The following is a 20,727-nucleotide window of genomic DNA, read 5'->3' on the forward strand; positions in this document are numbered from 1 at the left end:
CTGCAAGCTTTTTCTACTGAGCCACACTTCGAGGAGACCGGTAGCTCGCCGTGATCGTATAGTGTTTAGTACTCTGCGTTGTGGCCGCAGCAACCCCGGTTCGAATCCGGGTCACGGCAACTTTTTCTGGGTGGCTTTGAAATTGAGCTCCAAGTTACCACCTCTGCCCACCCCGTCCTTCAGACAACTTTTTTTTTGTTACCCGGTGCGTCCTTGTTTCAAGTCCCTGGTCGGGCGATCAAGGCCCTTTTTTTTTTCATTTCAGCCTATACGATTAATTTTTATGAGCATTCCCACGCAACACGCACACTTTCTCGAGCAAGAGCCCGGATAGCTCATTCGGTAGAGCATCAGATTTTTAATCTGAGGGTCCAGGGTTCAAGTCCCGGTTCGGGCGTTAGAGCCTCTTTTTTTGTCGAGTGCTACGTTTTGCTGTTGAGTTCTTGCAAGGCACCTGGGCAGCGACGCTGCAAGGCACCAAGTAAAAAGACAAGCTTGCTACAGCCAGGTTGTAGTCGTGGCCGAGTGGTTAAGGCGATGGACTAAAAATCCATTGGGGTCTCCCCGCGCAGGTCGAATCCTGCCGACTACGTTTGATGGCATGCGCCTGCTTTAAGCCTTGTTAAAACTTTAGAAAAAAAAAGTAAATGTGACTATGGGCAGCGACGCTGCAAGGCACCAAGTAAAAAGACTGCCGACTACGTTTGACGGCATGCGCCTGCTTTAGGCTGGAGGCCTTGTTAAAACTTTAGAAAAAGAAGTAAATGTGACAATGGGCAGCGACGCTGCAAGGCACCAAGTAAAAAGACTGCCGACTACGTTTGACGGCATGCGCCTGCTTTAGGCTGTAACCTTCTGGAGGCCTTGTTAAAACTTTAGAAAAAAAAGTAAATGTGACAATATTACCCTTGAAAAGAGTTATGTTGGAAAGGAATAGTTTTGTCTGCAAGCTTTTTCTACTGAGCCACACTTCGAGGAGACCGGTAGCTCGCCGTGATCGTATAGTGTTTAGTACTCTGCGTTGTGGCCGCAGCAACCCCGGTTCGAATCCGGGTCACGGCAACTTTTTCTGGGTGGCTTTGAAATTGAGCTCCAAGTTACCACCTCTGCTCACCCGTCCTTCAGATCACTTTTTTTGTTGTTACCCGGTGCGTCCTTGTTTCAAGTCCCTGGTCGGGCGATCAAGGCTCTTTTTTTTTCATTTCAGCCTATACGATTAATTTTTATGAGCGTTCCCACGCAACACGCACACTTTCTCGAGCAAGAGCCTGGATAGCTCATTCGGTAGAGCATCAGATTTTTAATCTGAGGGTCCAGGGTTCAAGTCCCGGTTCGGGCGTTAGAGCCTCTTTTTTTGTCGAGTGCTACGTTTTGCTGTTGAGTTCTTGCAAGGCACCTGGGCAGCGACGCTGCAAGGCACCAAGTAAAAAGACAAGCTTGCTACAGCCAGGTTGTAGTCGTGGCCGTACCCTCCAGTTTCTGGACTGCCTCCTAGTTCCTAACATTAGAACGAGGTCCGAACCAGATCCTAACCAGGTCCGAACTCATTCCTAACGAGATCAAAGAATTTCGAACAAGGTCCAAACACTGATCCGAACACAGGTACAAATCATCCAAACAGTTTAGGTCACGTGATGCATGACGCAAGAGTAGGCGCGGTTATCGCTTAGTGGCGGTCATTTTTTCCTTCCGCATCAACAACACAAAACACGGGGAAAAGGTTTGGAAACATGCTAATATTTATAGCAGTTAGCGTCTAAAGTGATACATTTCATGCCCATAGACAGCTGTGTTGTGAGGAGAAATACGGTTCAATACTCGGTGTAGCAGCTAACTTAACGTTAACTTACATACTAGCACTGTGTGGTGGCACTGTTGGGGATATTGGTGATATGGCAGAATAAGAAGACCAGTAATAACGTATTTATTTGTTTATTTGTCGTATAAACTATAAAAACGCCAGTTTTTCTGAAAAAGCCTTGAAATGTGAAATAATTGTGCCAAGTTTCATTCATCCCAAACAAATGTGTCCAGATCTATTAATTTATTATATAGTACCCTTTCAATTATATATAGTACCCTTTAAAACATATATTTTCAATTTGCTTCTCAACAATTATAAAACAGTAATGTAAAGCATACATACACACATATATACATACATGTATACAAATGTATGTATTTATGTATTTGACGCTATCTGAAATTAGAGCACTCAGAGAACTGCATGAATCAAATTTGTTCCTGAGCAATTAGCTCTTTATCTTTTTCCTAGTTCTTTTATATAATAATCACTGGTTGACAACAGCAGTTCTCCCATTCTATTTTTAGTAAAGCAAGTTCTTCGTTGCAGGAAAAAGCAAGCCATTTCTTCTTTGCAATATGCAGCAATCAGGGGCATGACTAGGCCCTAAATTTTTGCCCAGCCCCCCTAAAAATTGTGTGTGTGTTTGTGTGTTCATCTGAGCCCATTGGTCTGTCACTGCTCGTCAATGTCAGAATATTTGAGATGACCAATCAAATCAAAGTAGGCTGGCTTTACATTCATAGACGCTGAGCGCGAATTTTAGCAGCACGACTCGACGCTAGGGGTGTAACGATTCACTCGTTTTCTCGATGCATCGATTATAAATCCTGGCGATGCATATGCATCGATCCTGAAACATGTATTTTGAATCGTGAATCGTTTATTTACGTGAATAATCGATTTAAAAGGCTAAGAATCGAATTAATCACGATTTTATAGCGATTCAGTGGTTTAAAATATATAAACACAACCTGTTCCTGGTACAAGCTGCCTCACGCATTGGCCGTCATACGACATCCGCATTTGATTGGTTTCAGGCGCTCACACACCCCTGATTTCTCACGCTGAAGCCCGGTCGGTCAAATGCCTGAAAGATGAGTTTATCTTTCTACCTGTTGAGCTACTCATGTCGTGATCAGCTTGTATTACCGCAAATTAGTAAAAATCTCCCGGAATCTAGAGCGAGCGTGCATACGAGACAGAGGTTGTGCTCCAAACCGCGTATCGCGCGTTCACACACGGCTGCACGCACTCGGCAGAGAGGGAAAGCGAGCGAGAGACCACCTTGCGTGTACGGAGAGTCCATGTAATAAATGAATAAAAGCGTTTTATTTCATAGTGCCCACGCAATGGCATGGCAGCTTTATCAATGGCTTGAGCGGTTTGCCTCAAAACTATTGCTTTCTCGACAGAGAGCTCAGCTGGAGATCGAGCTTAAACATGGACTGCTCAAAAATCTGTAGTTAACGTTATGAAAGCATGAGAGCTATGGGACCGAGCGCGAGCAAAATCCAGTGAAAAGATGATTTCCACTGAGAGGACGCAAAATGAAACTAATGAAAACGTCTCCATTAATTTGTGCATGTAGTCATTTAATGCAATACTTTAAAAGCCTTTTTCAAAATATTTGCTACTTGCAAATGCTAATTTGTAGGCCATTGAATTTTTTTTTTAATAATAATATATTCATTAAAATTAAAAACAAACATGAACTAACATTAACAATGGACAAAATCCCCACTATCTGACCCCCGAAGGCCGCTGTGTAGGCTAATTCAAACCCAGACAAAGACCCATTGGGTGAAGCATTGAAATAATACTATAATGCATATAAAAAATTAAGAATCGAATCGAATTAATCGAATCGCATCGAATTTGGATGTGAATCGCATCGAATCGAATCGTTCTGAATTTGCAAAAATCGTTCATGAATCGAAAACCTATGAATCGTGAATCGAATCGATTCGCTGTCTACCCAAAGATTCACAGCCCTACTCGACGCATGTCGAATGACAAAAAATAATTAGGAAAACTAATCTAGTTTTGTCTAATTTCACCCTTTTGAACTGAAATTAGCCAAAAAAGCAAGAGGACTCCAAGGCACTCTCAAGTAAAGTTAAAAAGCCTTTATTACTATGGCTTGGTCGAATCAACCATCTCAAAAACTCCAACGCGTTTCGGCTACATGCCTTCTTCTGGGAGTTACACAGATCTCAAACCAACAGTTTTTTTTTATAAACCCACAGTCCACCAATCAGAAATCTCCATCTGTCAATAGTATACTGACATAGTTTTAAAGCTATTTCTTATCCCTTTTGTCTAAATTTAACCCCCAAACCTCCACCTCAAATGTAGGACCTCTTTGATTATAAAGCCCTGTCTACAGCCTATCGAATTAATTTTGAGCCAATAAAAATGAACGTAACTTTTCAAGAAACGAATGAAAATATAAATTGAAACTGAATAAAATATCTTTGAAACTGAAAAAGAATGAACCGCAAGCAATTTTTTTGACTTTGTTTTTAATACACTACATGTTTTGCTAACTATTCCTCATATTTCGTTTACTGATCTACACTTACAAATGCGCTTCCAGAGTTTTCATTTACGCTTCTGAAGTTTTCGTTTACACTCCCTGAGTTTGCGTTCGCTGTTCTGACACAAATCTCTCGTGGGGGCGGGGCTAGTAGCAGTCTATTCTCATTGGCTACTGAGTTTTTGATTGACAGCTTCTTGACCTGGAAGTGAAGACGTCAGTGAGTGTTGTGATTACACGTTTGGATGTGAGCGTCTGTAAGCGTAGCTTTCTATTTCATTTAGGTGATATTAAGTTTATTTCTTTATTTATTTACTGCTACACTATATTGTTGATATGATTTCTTATAGAAGGAATAGTACAGACAAATGATATAATTTGTCATCATCGTCGATATCAGAATACTGGATAGCATAGGCTACTCGTGGTAAGTCTGATTGTTTTTATTATTTTTATTAATTAATACTAAACTAATACTAATTATAATACAGTTCTTGCTTTTTCAGGTGGAGAGGCATATTAGAGCTCAGTGAGAGCCCATAACATTATACAGCAGTGTTGTCTTGATTTAATTGGTAAGTTGTTAGCCCAATCATTACATGTCTTGTTTATCTAACGTTACATACGGTTACAGTCTTCGATTAGATCATATTTGCTTCAATTAGATCATATTTCCCCTCTGCCACCCCAAACAACATTGTGCTAGAGTACTGTACAGTATCTGTAGTGTAGCCTACAGTACAAAATGTACTGTATCAGACAATGACCGATGCCATTGGACCAGAGCCCTGTCAATCACTGCCCAGTTCAACTTTGGCAATGTAAAGCCAATTGCTGATTAATTTGTGATGCAGAGTTTTTAAAAGAAGAGAGAGAGTACTTGACCATTTTCCACGTCTCCATTCATAATATGTAAACACTCATTTGTTTTGAACTATAACTCTGGGCGCAATATTTATTCTGCAAAAGGCAACAAAATGCTTTTTCTGTATCCATATTTTAGTAATAATTATGTTAAAAAAAAACAACATTTTTTAGAAAAATTTTGAATTTTTAATAGTCTTTAATAATTTTTATATATATATATATATATATATATATATATATATATATATCCAAATTCAAAACCTAATACATGCAAGTAATTATGACTGAAAAAATCCAGCAACTAGGGAGTAGACGCTACACCGCCATGGATAAATGTTTATTGGGCTATAGAGCCATCTACTGGTTATACAATAGTATTACAGATGATAAATGGTGTGTGAGTCAGGTAAACATTTGGTACTGTAAAATCCCTTAAAACATTTATATAATTTGTTTGAAATAATTATTTTAAGTCTGCAAATGGTTACTGCATGTGGGAGTTCAAAGCAGTTTGTATTGTTAGATTATAATATATTTCCTTTCTCATTTTCCAGGGATTTGAGCAACTTTTCCACAAACAAAATTCTGATGCTGACACAGAGGATGGAGTGATAATACCAGAGATCAGCGTCTCCATCAGACAATAATGTTACTTTGTTCAGACATATCACCTTTGAATGACTGGGATCCTTATCTTCAGACACCTGTTGTATTTTATTTTAATATTATAAAATAGCAAATATTTTAATTTCTTTGGAGCTCTAGATTAAAACAAACACAGTACACAAGAGGTTGCAGTTTATTCTTATTAGTCTCTGCTGATCATGGATTAGCATACCAACAGCATATGAATGGAATAGTTCATCCAAAAATAAAATTCTCACTTATTTTACTCACCCTCATGCTGTCCCAGATGCATTTTACTTTCTTTCTACAGATAAATACGAATTAAGATTTTAAGGAAAGTAATCCATCTCTGCAAGCCCTAAAGATGCTTTAAAAACCACACACAGTGACCGTGATGTCCATGTGACCTCAGTGGATGAATCAATACTGAAGTGAAACAATAGAATAAAAAAAAAAAAAATACTAATAATGTAAACTGTTTTAACTATTAAAAATAATTTCCGACCAACTGCCATACATGGGTACAATCCACTTGTGTTATGTGGACTCACAGAGATGTATTATTTCATTAAAAATCTTTGTGATTATACATTTTATTATCTACATTATGAGAATACTGTGCATTACATGTATAGTATGCAGTTAATGTTTTGTGGATTCTGGTCTTTCCTGTCATAACTGCATCCAAGACTTTCACTTGGATACTTGTGTATATGCTGTAGTGACAATAAAGAATGAATGATTAAAAAAATACCAACAAAAATATTCTTTGTGTGAAATATTTAATGAAATGCCCTTTGAGGTCTGTATCATCTGACAGCAACCCACGATTGTAATTTTCATATAGTTTAAATTCCTCTTATTTAAGTGATCATACATGATCATTTGATGGTGTAAATGCATATGGTAACAATGAGAAATTTGATGGCCATGGTTGCCAACCTTGATTACCTGGTTGAAGTGAAACTTTCTTGACTGCTGAATATATCACACACGTATACTAGTAGGCTATTCTCTTGTAATAGCACAACCTATTCAGAGCCTAACATGCAAACGAATCATCAAGAATAAACAAATATTCCTCCTAAAACATTGGACAAAATATTTTAAGTAGTCATATACAGTGGGCCTACTTTGATGTACAATTACACCTGAATAGACTGATCTCTTGTGAACCTAAAAGCTTCTGTTGACAAAGTAATCGCAGCAGAAGGTAAATACAGATAAAATTAAAAAACAACCATAACTTAATATCACTAAAATTAAATAGAAAGCTGCGCTTACAGACGCTCACATCCACACGTGTAAACACAACTCTGACGTCTTCACTTCCAGGTCAAGAAGCTGTCAATCAAAAACTCAGTAGCCAATGAGAATAGACTGCTACTAGCCCCGCCCCCACGAGAGATTTGTGTCAGAACAGCGAACGCAAACTCAGGGAGTGTAAACGAAAACTTCAGAAGCGTAAATGAAAACTCTGGAAGCGCATTTGTAAGTGTAGATCAGTAAACGAAATATGAGGAATAGTTAGCAAAACATGTAGTGTATTAAAAACAAAGTCAAAAAAATTGCTTGCGGTTCATTCTTTTTCAGTTTCAAAGATATTTTATTCAGTTTCAATTTATATTTTCATTCGTTTCTTGAAAAGTTACGTTCATTTTTATTGACTCAATATTAATTCCATAACAGCCCTGCATGAGGCATCAGAATCAGAATCAGAATCAGAAAGAGCTGTATCCCAAGTGTGCTTGCACACACAATGAATTTGTTTTGGTGCTGATGTTTCCAGTGTAAATATACAAATATGTGACAAGGCATAAGATCAATAATGAATTTGTAGCCTTTAATGTGAATTAATTTTATACACTAGTTACCTTTCCTAGTAGTTTTCAGTAAACGAATTTGTCTGAGAAAATGATTCATAGGCAAAATCAACCAGTTGACCCTTTACTTTCTTCATTGTCAGACAAAAATGAAAAGTCAAAGCTCAACTTTAGGAGGGGAAGAGACAGGGCAAGAGAAAAACAAAGAGAAAAAGAGTGTGATGATGAGAAGAGAAAAATAATCAGCTGCCCACTGACATGGTTTTATCCCCAAAAAATTGGCATTCAAAAAATCTTAAAATGCACATAATAGTTCAGAGAATTCAAAATTTTCTCGGGGAAACCCCGAACATTGCTGTAAATTATTTATGACTGTTGAAGCTTGGTCACCCAATCCTGTTCACTTTTAGCACACTGCAATTTTTTTTTTTCTCAGTACAAACTTTATCTACAATAGAATGCTTTTTCTTACTTTGTCTTAAGGGATAATGAGATACAAATTTTTAGACGTCTTCAGATTTAAGATATAATATATTAAGCATGTGCATTTATATTATTCTTTATCAATTAAGATAACATGTACGCTGCTATTCTTAACAGTAAACAACTGATTAACCTTAATCAGTACCGATGATAACCTTATCATCAAACTTGTTAACCTTAACAAGTACACTGCTATTCTTAACAGTACATATAACAGGCAACTGATTAACCTTAATCAGTACCAATGATAACTGTGCTTGACTTTAAACTTTGGTTTAAACAAGGACTTTTATTTTGATACTTATTTTTGAGTTTTCCTTAGTTTTCCTATGGTTTCCTGTTTAAAAGAGGAAGTAGGCTATATTTCTTCTATGCTTGAGTTGTGCAAGGTGCTTCATGTGGTTTCAGGCATTCCGCTTCATCTTGCCTACCAAAGCCCTTTGCAATGCAATATCTGTAAGTGACTGTTTGATTTTGTTTGTTAAGCATTATGTGTACTTTATTGTTGTGCTATGTAATGTAGCATTTAAGGGGGACATATCATGCAAAATCCACTTTTTTAGCCCTTAAATGCATTTTGTATATTTGGAGTGTTTATAAGTACAGAAAAGATGAAATTATTCTCTTCAGGTGATTCGTTTATATCTTTATATTCTGTTTTGGTCATATTTTTCAACCTGTTCAGATTTTTCTGTTTTCTATGACGTTTTTTGAGCAAGTGCGTCACCGTATTTGCAGCAGAACTGCCAAATAAGGACATTGACTACCGGCCCAACACTTCGAGCAATCTGCCATTATTATTTCTCACTCTGATTTTGTAGTCCGAGGCCGAGCTCAATGATGCAGAAGGTACTAGAGGGCAAGTCAAAATGTTCAGTTCTTGGATGTAGTGACCTGAAGCACTTCAAGGATTCCCACTTCAACAACCTTCGCCATTATAAAGAATGGTTTGCCGATCGACTTTGTCTGAATGAGAGGTAAATCACTTCTATCTTTGGAGACGAAGAACAGAGCATTTCGATAAGCTGTAAATGTTGTTAATAAAAATAAAGTACTTTACTTTCTTAAAACACATGGTGGTCCTGGTTTAGCAGTACCTTTGTCTTTCTTTGTTTTTGTTTTGAAGTAACGTTACACGTCTGCAGGATTATTGTTCTTGAGTTTCATCAATGGTCATTTAGCTGCTGTGTTTTCTGATGCTTTTCTAAACGCATCATATTATCAGTACAGATTTTTTGTGGTAAGATTAGACCGTAGTCATTTATCTTGTCAGTGTGCTTGGTTTAACAAGCGAAATAGTCGAGTTTCACTAATAACACAAAACAGTTAACTCGCATACCAATATATCCATATGAAGAGGTTGTTCTGCAGGTTCGTCGTCGTCTTTATCAACTCGCTCGCTCTGGCTCGAATATGTAAGGCTTGATGGACAAGTCTTCTGTTGTTGACATTTTATTAATGTGTGAATAAAAATGTTCTTTGAAGGTATCGTATATAATCGTATATCTCTAATCAAACTACAATAATGGCCGAACGGGGGAGTTGAACCGACCGTGAACTCATCGACCTGGGCCCGTATCCCTTCTGAGAATCCTTTCAGAGAGCTCCTAACTTAACCTAAAAATTCCTTGCCATGAGTTTTAGTTTAGAAGTGATTCCAGAACATTTTCAGTGAACTCTGAGCAAGGAATGGATGGAAAATCCTATCTTAGTGAGAAGGTGTGGTTGACCCCGTTGCTAGGTATGAGTCATCATTTCAAAAGCCGTGATTGGTTGATCCTACAAGTTTGATGAAAATGAACTTTTGGTGATGATGAGCAAAGGATGTACCCTCAAATCAATAAACATAATTATACACTCTAATAATCTTATGCAGAATGTAATTGTAAATAATATTTCACATTCAAGAAATTATCTGGAAAATGAATAGTAAGCTGTAGGGGTTATAGCCTAACATTAGAATCTAAAATTTGTGAAAACTTAAGCTCATTACTCCCTGTTCAAATAATGATTCGCGTCTTATTTGCTCATATAAATATCCTAGCTGGCATATTTTGTACTTTCACTCCCATATAGACCCCATTGCGAACAAGATGGCCTATCTCAAGGGAATGTCTTTAATGAAGTAGAAATTGCAACGTTACAACTCAGTGTTGTCTTAACGAGGGTAACACGGCTCAGCTTTTATCAATGTCTGTGATTGCTGGCTGGTCTATTTCTGAAGGCTTGTTAACAAATATCCAACAAACAGAAAATGGGGAAAAAAAGGAAAAAAAGAAATTTTGTGCAGCTGCTTAGGGGAACTCCTAAGCCACTAAAAGTCCTCGTCCCTGCTCTTAGCAGATCTCGCCTTAGGAGCCCTTTCAAGAGCTAGGTATCTTGAGGAATAGCTTTTATATTAACTGGGATTTTTGTGTCACTTTTAGGGGAAATTCTAAGAAAACGTCATGACTCTGAGAATTTTCTTAGAATTTGGCTGCTAGGAGCCACTTTTTGCACAAAAATTCTTTAGCGATACGGGCCCTGGAGAGCGGGCGGGGTATGACGCATCTCCTTTTTATTTAAAGGGGCCGCTTTGAAACGGGTCGCTCAAAGACGCACATCAGAAAAGGGGCTTGTGGAGCTATAATAATGAGGAATTCAGACCCAAGCATTGCAGTTATGTTTTATATAGACTACAACGGTATGATTTATATGTAAAAATAAATTATTTAAAAGCATGATAGGTACCCTTTAATTTTGACATGTTTGTTACCTTTCTACTCAAGTTTACAAAGTATTAATGCTGTTGATATACAGCTGTATTGTTGTTGGTTATTTGCTTTGTGTGTTTGAGTGTGCTCATTTTGATGATTTAGTGAATTTGATGTATTTTGTGAAATTCATGTTTGTGTATTTTCTCTTCCTTGTAGTTTCACACTTTTCATGATTAAACTTCCTAAATTGCACCTTCGTGGAGTTTATTATGGAATTGTTTAGCGACTGGATAGCTGGATTGATTAAAACAGTGAGGCCAGTGACAGTGAAAAGACAAGCAGCGAATTGGAAAAATGGATGGACTGCCCGTCTAACAACTGCATCTATCAGAGAGATAAAGGAATATCTCTGTTTGTAAGCCTGCACAAAGATCATGTCTTCAAGAGTGACATATCTTCAAGACTTCAAGAGTGACATCGCATGCACAAAGAGAGTGATGATGCTTGTTCAATCTTCTTCCTCCTCAAGAAGTTCTAAGGCCAGTTTAGCCGTCACGAAAGCTCGTGCAAGAGCAGAGGCAGCCAAAGCAAGAGCGGAAGAAATTGAGATAAAGTGGAACAAGCCCGACTTCAAGCAACACTTGCAAGTGCAACACAGTTGCAACACTTGCTTATTTCGCCAAAAAAGATCTCCTCCCCATTATAAACGAACCATTTATTTAATCAAACTCTAAATACAGCTCGTTCTGGATCCATGGTATGAAGTGACGTCACGGTACGAAGTGACGTACCAGTCGTTTGCATATGACCGCCTCCAGCGCAAGACAACTACGCCTCATTTCGCATCATCGCATGCGTTGTTGTGAAGCGAGTCATAGTTGCCAAGTCCGCTTGTAGACCCACATTGCTCTGTTCTGTGATGCGTGTTCATGTGACATCAGGTCACAAACGAGCATCACAGAAAAGAGCAAGGCAACCATTTGTACTAATAAAACTTAAAACTTTATTTTATTGTTTTTAAATGACCGATCGTTTCACTACACAAGACCCCTATTCATCGTCTGGTGTTGTTTAAAGCTGCACTGAAACTCTCATTTGGACCTTGAACTGTTTGGACCCCATTGAAGTGCATTATATGGATAAAATCCTGGAATGTTTTCATCAAAAACCTTAATTTTTTTTTGACTGAAGAAAGAAAGACATGGACATCTTGGATGACATGGGGGTGAGTAAATTATCAGCAAAAGTTTTTTTTTTTTTTTTAAAGTGAAATGTGTGTCAGCTTTTTGGGGTATTTGAGATGTAATGCATATACCAAACATCAAAAGAAAAGCATCAGCCAACCTGGAAATGTCCCTTCCACCACAATGTCACCTTCCAGCACAATAGCAATTCCAGCGGGGTCAAACGGAACAGTGGAAGTCGAATCTCCATTCACCATGCTGACAAGAGCTACAGCTGAATCTGCAATGACTGGCTCATCAACCTCTTCAGTCTGAAAAGCATGAGAACTTCATGAGCATAATCAGATAAATAACATTAAAATTCAAACGAGATGTATAAAAACCTACATTCCACAACTTGAAAAACAGGGTCATCTTCACGCAAGTAGACAGGTAGGGCTTGAAGTGCAGCTGTACGTCTATTGTCAATATCGTAGTGATCCTGGAAAAAGACAGAACTGTCTTAGTGGTCTTAAAGATAAAAGTACAGATGAAAGAGGGGAAGAAATTTGAAGCAAAAAAAAAAGTTCAAAGCTAGGTTTAAACTATTAACAGATAAAATACTTGTGCACATTAACCAATTAACTTGTACTATAAATGTAATTAACAACATTTACCACAAGATAAACAGCACTAAAGATGCTTCTCAGTGCTTCAGCAGCTTAACAGCAATTAGTTGAGGAGTCTGGTTGTCCACTTCTGCATAGAACTTGTTTTCAAGCTGGTATTAATAATTCTGTGGAATTCTGCAGCAATCAGAAAGCAAGCATTCAAACAAATAACAAAAAAAGTTAAACAACAAAACAAAAGAAACAGACACACATAAACACACAAAAAATGGGAACTAACAGAGAACGGAGAAAATTACCTGAGATTCCAAACGAAGTCCTTGTTGTGATGGGTTATCTTCAACGATCTGTGTGCAATGCAGCGCAAATGGACTTTGCATGAGTTTTTGGGCATCACCCCAAGACTTCTTTCTGTCTTGGAGCAACAAAGATTGATAATAGTTGAAGTGTCTAAGCTTTCAGCAGCTCTCTCTCTTTTTGGACAATTTGGTAAGTAGTTTACCTCAGCTGGACGAGCTCTTTTGATGTTGGAGTGGAGACTCTCTGGATTATTTTGGCTTCTCTTCCACAAGATTTAACAGCCACCTCTTCACAGCCAGATCTGCTGAGTTTCGTGCGATAGTTGTCCATCTTAATCTGCATTTCCAATCCATCACTTAAATCCAAATCATGAAAATGACAAGGGATGGGAAAACCCGGAGTTATGCCAACCTTTAAAATCAGTTTTAAAACGCTGCATACTTTTAGTATTTTCACCCCCAAATTCCTAATTGTAATTGTACTCACATATGCTCAGAAGTTTGAACCTAAATAGAAAATAAAAACAAATTAATAGTGAGGCATATGTCAAAAATCACACAAAAATTTCAGAATTTGGAAAATTTGGCTTCGATTACAGCTAATTTAATTCTAAGTAGCGTTATGAGTTTTAAAAAAAAAAAAAAAAAAAACAATTAAGATTAAATGAAAGTGGTTTTAATCTTAATCTAGGTTCCGTAACCGTAACGCTTCAATACAAGCAACTGCGATAACCAACAGTGCCACAAATTATTATCCGTGCGATGCGTTTGCGTACATCAACTCATTCCCGTTTAAATTTAGTTAAATCAATCCATAAATAACATCGCAACAAACATGTAAGCCTAAAGTGTGCCTGATCATTTTAGTAACGTTAGGTCTATCAGCAAAATACAACAAGTAAATATTTTCAGTTGATGACTTTTCTGTCACATTCTGGTGCAGATTACTTGAATAACTTTTTAAAAAAGTAAAGAATTAACTTTTACTTACCAGATTATAGCCAGGAAACAAACCGCAGCAAACACAGAAACGACGACGATGAACGGAAATGATTCCACAGAACCAAATTGAGGCAACAACTCCTGCATGACATGGCGGGCTTCCAAGTTCAAATTCGAGCGCTCGATTTCAAACGGGAATTATTTTTACTCCGTTGTTATTTTTGTACAGTCATTTGAATAAAACATGAAATAAACGGACATGATATGTTGACTCTTTGTAGTGTGTTGTATTTTGGATAGTTTTACCTGGTATGTTATGTTTAAATAAAAAATGCGCCGACTAGTCTTCTTTTTCGTTGGCAGATTGGCACTCAATAAAGCTCATTACTGCCACCAAGAGGCAGTTTTACTCCGTTGTTATTTTTACAGTCGAGTAGGGCCTCCCCATATAGGTCATTTGAGTAAAACATTAAATAAACGGAGCATGATAGTCATGTTGACTTGTCTGTTTTGGAGAGTTTTACAGTATGTTTTAAAAGTAGCAAATAAAGTGCATTGAGAATGCTTAAAACATTTTTAAGATTTATGCATTTAATTAATAGTAAAATTCTATCACATTTAATTGAACAATCCTTAAAAAATAAAATTAAAATATGTAAGGTTCATTAAACTCAATTTGATGGAATTTTACTATTGAAATTTGTATATCTTTGGCTTTAAATGTTTTCGAGTGTAGAGACTCTTCTTTGTTGAATTGGCAGATTGGAACGAAATAAAGCTCATTACCACCACCAAAAGGCAAAAGTAAGGCTATGGTATTTAAGATGACGTCAAGTTCCCTTTCGTAGTCACTTCGAGTTACGTCAGAAGTGACGGAGATTGGGGGTTTCGCATAGAAAGCCAATCCTCTTCGAGTATTTAAACACGAGCCAATGGCATGCAATGCCTTGGGGCTGCGGAAATTTGCATAGCGTACTCCGCCCTACTCCGTGAGTATAAAAGGAGGAAGTGAACGCAACCGCAGTATGTTTTCGCTTCGGAGCCAAGAGAACCTCTTCACTCCTAAAAGCTAATTCAAGACTCTTCGAGACGAGCGTCCTCTTCAGTGTTGGTGTGACGCCGGTACCCAGCGAGATTCTGCATCGCCTGCGATCTGAGCAGTGGTCTGCCAGACTTTGCGCTTCTCCCTGGTCGCTTCAGCGCTGAAAGAGTGAATTTCCTCCTCTCATTGAAAGAGCTGCACGCGCACGTCTTTTTAAAGACGGTTCGCCCGTGTTCTTCTGGGTGTGGTTGATTTCTGTCGTCATCTGATGGTCACGGTCGCTGCTTTGTATGCCTGGGCATTTCAGCATGCAGCAGCAGCGTTCGTGGATGACTCATGTTCCTTCTGTGGGAACATGACCATCTCTACACTGAGGTCGAGACTCAATGATCTCACTTGAGTGAGAGTCCCGGTCCCCCCCGCTCGATCGGTTTCCTCCATAGGGGGCCCGTCGACCCGGGGACCTGGTGATTTTACGGTGATGGTGTGGGACAAAGCCCCGACGATTCCTCGGGCCACACCTCCCGCCTCAGTGCGAGAGCCAGCGAGCGTTAGTTCGATTCAGTCGGTTGCTTCTTCGGTGGCACCGGCTGCTTCGGGCAGCGCTCCAGATGATGATGCGATGTCGATCACAGCATCACTAGGCGGGCTTGACTCCTCGGGAAGTGAGGATGCGGCCGCGTTGCCTCCCTCGGGAGCGTCAGCGCCGCCGTGTCTGATCCCGCGATGATGGCCGTGCTATCTCGGGCGTCCGTGAGCATCGGGTGGGGGTGGAACTCCGCCCCATCCCGATCTCTCGCGGCTGAATAATTGGTTTTTGGGTAACGCTGCCGCCTTACGGCCACGGCCAACCCCAATTTCCTTTTTTCCCCGAGTTGCATGCGGAACTGACACGCAAAAAAAAAAAAAAAAAAGGCGTGCTTTAGTTCCCCGCCCTTCCTCCCCTCGGCGATGCGGCTGTCTGTGGGTACGCTGGGGCTCCCCCGGTCAACCGGCGGTTGCTCTCAGATGCCCCTCCAAAGCCTATGGGTTCTCGTCGTCTATGGCGGCGCGATTCTGTAGAGCGGCGGGACAGGCAGCCTCTGCCCTGCATATGATGAGCACCTACAAAGCTAGCTGCTCAGGAATGTGCACGAGGAGGTGACGGACCAAGCGAGCTGCGAGCCTGCCGCCTACCTTGTCCTTAAACGGGTCACGGAGGCGGTCGCTCGCTCCTTTGGTCAGGTGATGCCCACCGCTGTGGTCCAGGAGCATCATAATGTTCATAATGACTAAGCATCATAATGACTTTGCCCAGCACTTCTCGACCGCCTAGGAGCAGACGAAGGCGGTTTCTCTGCCCCGACGGCCAGCTGCTGCCTCCAACCAGCCATCGGCTCGGACGCCTCCGCCAGCTCGCCGCCGAGGACGCCCCCCTGCGGCTCCCTTCCCTCCCACGCGGCCCCAGCAGGAGCCTTCAGCCGGTTCGCGTCGCGGAGGAGGCCACAGGTAAGCGCCCCCCCCCCCCCCCCTCAGGCCGTGTGCCCCGCTAAACGCCGGGCGAAGCGATGTTCCTGAGGCGGGCCGCTCAGTGATAGTGTCATGGTTTTTCTCAGGAGGCGGTGGCAGGGCCCCTCCTTCCCCGATGGAGGGCCGGTGGAGAATCTTTTGTTCTAGCTAGCTCCCTGAGCTGGTTGAGGGGAAGCTGACACTGTCATTGAGCACACAGACTGGAATGAGCGCGCACGACGTCCAGTGCGTCGCCCCGTTCATTCCTCTCTGCCTCGGAGGGCGCGGAAGGGTGCGTGTGTCGTCCCCGGGCTACGCCAATCCCTTCCCCCTCTGTCGCCAGACCCCCGACAGAACAGACCCCCGTGGAACGCTCTGCCTTCCCTGGTCTCTTCTGTCGGGGAGCGGGGTTCGACGGTGCATCCGGACGGGGTAACTCCTGCACGCATGCCGGTCGACCCGCCTCGCTGCCCCTCCGGGGGGACGTCTGTGGTTCGCATGACCCCGTTGGCTCACTTCCTGGAAGCCTGGCTAGCGCTTCCCGGGTATCCCACTGGGTCATCAGAACGATCAGATTCGGCTACGCGATTCAGTTCGCACGGTCTCTTCCCCGCTTCAGGGGAGTTCGCTCCACGATGGTTGGTGGCAATGCCCCAGTCTTAAGAGCGGAGATTGCGACCCTGCTGGCGAAGGGTGCAATCGAGACGGTCCCTCCAGCCGAGGTGAGGTCCGGGCTTACAGCCCCTACTTCATTGTCCCCAAAAAAGACCGGTGGGTTACGACCGATCCTGGACCTGCGCATTTTGAACCGTTCTCTCCATCGACTACCGTTCAAAATGCTCACGGCCAAACGCATTTTCGAATGTGTTCGGTATCAGTTCGATTGGTTTGCAGCGATCGACCTGAAGGACGCGTACTTCCATGTCTCCATTCTCCCTCGACTCAGACCGTTTCTTCGGTTTGCCTTCGAGGGCCAGGCATACCAGTACGCCGTTCTCCCATTCGGGTTAGCTCTGTCCCCTCGCATCTTCACGAAGATCGTCGAGGCAGCCCTTGTTCCCCTTCGCGAACACGGGGTTCGCATCCTGAACTATCTCGACGACTGGCTGATACTAGCACACTCTCGAGCTCAGGTTTGCGAACACAGAGACCTGGTGCTACGGCACCTAGCCCGTCTGGGCCTTCGGGTCAACCGGGAAAAGAGCAAACTTTGCCCCGTGCAGAGGATCTCTTTTCTCGGCATGGAGATAGACTCGGTCGCCATGTCCGCGCAGCTCACGAACGAGCGCGCGCACTCACTGCTGGCTTGTCTTCGACAGTTCGAGGGCAAGAGTGCGGTTCCACTGAAACTATTTCAGAGGCTCCTGGGGCATGTGGCATCCGCGGTACGCCGCTCGGTTTGCTTCATATGAGACCGCTTCAGCTGTGGCTTCGCGATCGAGTCCCGAGGTGGGCATGGCATCGCGGCTCGCTCCGAGTTCCAGTGACTCCGACGTGCCGCCGAACCTTTTTCCCGTGGTCGAACCTCAGCTTTTTACGGACAGGGAGTTTCAGCGAGTTTCCAGGCATCTCGTTGTCTCCACGGATGCGTCTACCACGGGTTGGGGTGCCATGTGCAATGGGCATGCAGCCGCCGGTTCCTGGACAGGAGCCCAGCGCCTCATGCACATCAATTGCCTCGAGCTGTTGGCAGTACGGCTCGCCCGGCACCGCTTCCGAGCGTGCTCAAGGGCCAGCATGTGCTTGTCCGCTCAGACAACACTACGGCAGTAGCGTACATCAACACCAGGGGGGGTCTACGCTCGCCCCGGTTGTCGCAGCTCGCCCGCCACCTCTTGATATGGAGTCAGAAGCACCTGAGGTCCCTTCGTGCAGTTACATTCCTGGAGACCGGAACCGGGCAGCCGACGAGCTGTCCCGGGCCCGTCCCATCTCCGGCGAATGGCGACTCCATCCCCAGTCGGTCCAGCTGATTTGGGACCAGTTCGGGGAGGCACAGATAGACCTGTTCGCCTCTCGGGACTCGTCCCACTGCGCCCAGTTTTTTCTCTGACCCGTGGCACTCTCGGCTCGGATGCGCTGGCGCACAGCTGGCCACGGGGCCCATGCAAGTGTGCGTTCCCCCAGTGAGCCTCCTTGCACGGGTGTTGTGCAAGATCAAGGAGGACGAGGAGCAGGTCTTGCTGGTAGCCCCCTACTGGCCCACCAAGACGTGGTTCTCCGAACTCATGCTCCTCGCGACAGCACCTCCTTGGCCTATTCCTCTGAGACCGGACCTACTCTCTCAGAGACGGGGCACTCTGTGGCACCCTCGTCCCGATCTTGGAGGCTGCACGTGTGGCTCCAGGACGGGACGAGGCAGGTTTGAGTTCGCTGCCACCTGCGGTGGCGGCAACCATCACTTCCGCAAGAGCGTCGTCCACGAGACACCTTTATGCGTTGAAGTGGAACCTCTTCGTCAATTGGTGTTCTTCTCGCTGAGAAGACCCCCGGAGATGTTCGATCGGAGTCGTGCTTCCTTCCTGCAGGAGGGGTTGGAGCGTAGGCTGTCGCCCTCCACCCTTTGGATTTATGTCGCGGCCATTGCCGCGTCTCATGATGCAGTGAAAGGTAAGTCTATGGGAAGCATGACCTGGTCATCAGGTTCCTGAGGGGAGCGAGGGGGCTAAATCCGCCTCCCTTCCCTCCTGCCCTCTGGGGACCTCTCAGTAGACCTGGGTGCTCTGCAGAGGCCTCCCCTGGAGCCTTTGCAGTCGGTAGAGTTTTTGCCCTGTCCTATGTGACAGCACTCCTGATTGCATTGGTCTCCATCAGGAGAGTAAGGGACCTGCACGCACTCTCTGTTGACGAAGTGTGCCTGGAGTTCGGGCCGGCTTACTCTCACGTATTCCTGAGACCCCGGCCTGGATATATGCCCAAGGTTCCTACCACTCCCCTCCGGGACCTGGTGGTGAACCTGCAAGCGCTGCCCCTGGAGGAGGCAGACCCAGCCTTGGCACTGCTCTGTCCGGTACGTGCTCTCCGCACCTATGTCGACAGAACGCAGTGTTTCAGGACCTCAGACCAGCTCTTTGTTTGTCATGGGGGGAGCCAGAAGGGAAGGGCTCTCTCAAAGCAACGGCTGTCCCACTGGATAGTGGATGCCATTGCTTTGTCTTACCAGCAGCAAGGCCTTCCGTGCCCCCTTGGTGTGACGGCCCATTCCACTCGGAGTGTAGCCTCCTCTTGGGCTTTAGCGCACGGCGCCTCGCTAACAGACATCTGCAGAGCTGCAGGCTGGGCGACACCCAACACCTTCGCCAGATTCTATAATCTGCGAATTGAGCCGGTATCCTCTCACGTACTCGTTTCGGCCAGTTCTGGACCCGCTCAGGTGTCTTCGCTTGCTCGTCACTCCACTCCCCGGACTGGATAAGTGCGATATCTCCTCAGTTCTTCCATTGAAGTCTTGAGTCCTCCAGCACCGACGATGTGGGCACCACTGCTGTTGCTCTGGATGCTAGCTAGGTGCCTCCATGCGCACGGTTCCCCATGGTAACCGTCTCATGTGTATTATCCACTGTAAGCCTCTCTGAGCATGTGTCTTCCCTTGGCAAGCCATCTGCCACCCCTGGAGTTGAAATTAGTAGCCACCTGCGGTTGGTACTCCAGTGTTCCATATGTGTTCCTATGTGGCCATATGTGTATTCGTAAGTCCTCCCTTCGGTAGGCAGCTGGTAGCATGTCCCTTCCGGGATATGTTTCCCAGTGTACCTTGGTAATCCTGTGTCAAAGTCAGGATCCCCAAAAGAAAAGAAAAAAAAAAGAGGTAAGGCTCGGGGGTCCAGACTTTCGCAGGGCACTGGAAGACAGCTTGAAGATGGCGTGATGGCACAGACCCCCAATCTCCGTCACTTCTGACGTAACTCGAAGTGACTACGAAAGGGAACGTCTCGGTTACGTATGTAACCCTCGTTCCCTGAGTAGGGAACGGAGACGTTACGTCTCCCTGCCACTTCTGCTGTATCGCTGGGTAGACGCCGAGTTCAGTCTTGGCTCCTCAGCGAAGACATACTGCGGTTGCGTTCACTTCCTCCTTTTATACTCACGGAGTAGGGCGGAGTACGCTATGCAAATTTCCGCAGCCCCAAGTCATTGCATGCCATTGGCTCGTGTTTAAATACTCGAAGAGGATTGGCTTTCTATGCGAAACCCCCAATCTCCGTCACTTCTGACGTAACGTCTCCGTTCCCTACTCAGGGAACGAGGGTTACATACGTAACCGAGACGTTTTACTTATTAGGGCCCGAGCACTAACAGTGCGAGGACCCTATTGAAACTGTTAG

General features: G+C 43.5%; 1 long non-coding RNA gene and 2 other non-coding genes across 5 annotated transcripts; all 3 read left to right on the forward strand.

Annotated features, from left to right (window-relative positions):
- Positions 1-324: 324 nt before the first annotated feature.
- trnak-uuu (transfer RNA lysine (anticodon UUU)) lies at positions 325-397 on the forward strand. The gene has a single exon. It is a non-coding gene; the product is annotated as a tRNA-Lys (tRNA).
- A 114-nt stretch (positions 398-511) lies between these two features.
- trnaf-aaa (transfer RNA phenylalanine (anticodon AAA)) lies at positions 512-592 on the forward strand. Its single transcript has one exon. It is a non-coding gene; the product is annotated as a tRNA-Phe (tRNA).
- Positions 593-4,726: 4,134 nt separating this feature from the next.
- LOC120467780 (uncharacterized) lies at positions 4,727-6,112 on the forward strand. 3 transcript variants are annotated; one of them, XR_005620134.2, is made up of 3 exons: positions 4,727-4,770; positions 4,835-4,918; positions 5,765-6,112. It is a non-coding gene; the product is annotated as an uncharacterized LOC120467780 (long non-coding RNA). The 3 variants fall into 3 exon arrangements; XR_005620133.2 differs by having other exon boundaries at positions 4,850-4,918; XR_016145971.1 differs by lacking the exon at positions 4,727-4,770 and having other exon boundaries at positions 4,781-4,918.
- The last annotated feature ends 14,615 nt before the right edge of the window (positions 6,113-20,727 follow it).

This window comes from Pimephales promelas, chromosome 13, assembly GCF_988280905.1.
Source record: "Pimephales promelas chromosome 13, fPimPro1.hap1.1, whole genome shotgun sequence".
NCBI lineage: Eukaryota > Metazoa > Chordata > Actinopteri > Cypriniformes > Leuciscidae > Pimephales > Pimephales promelas.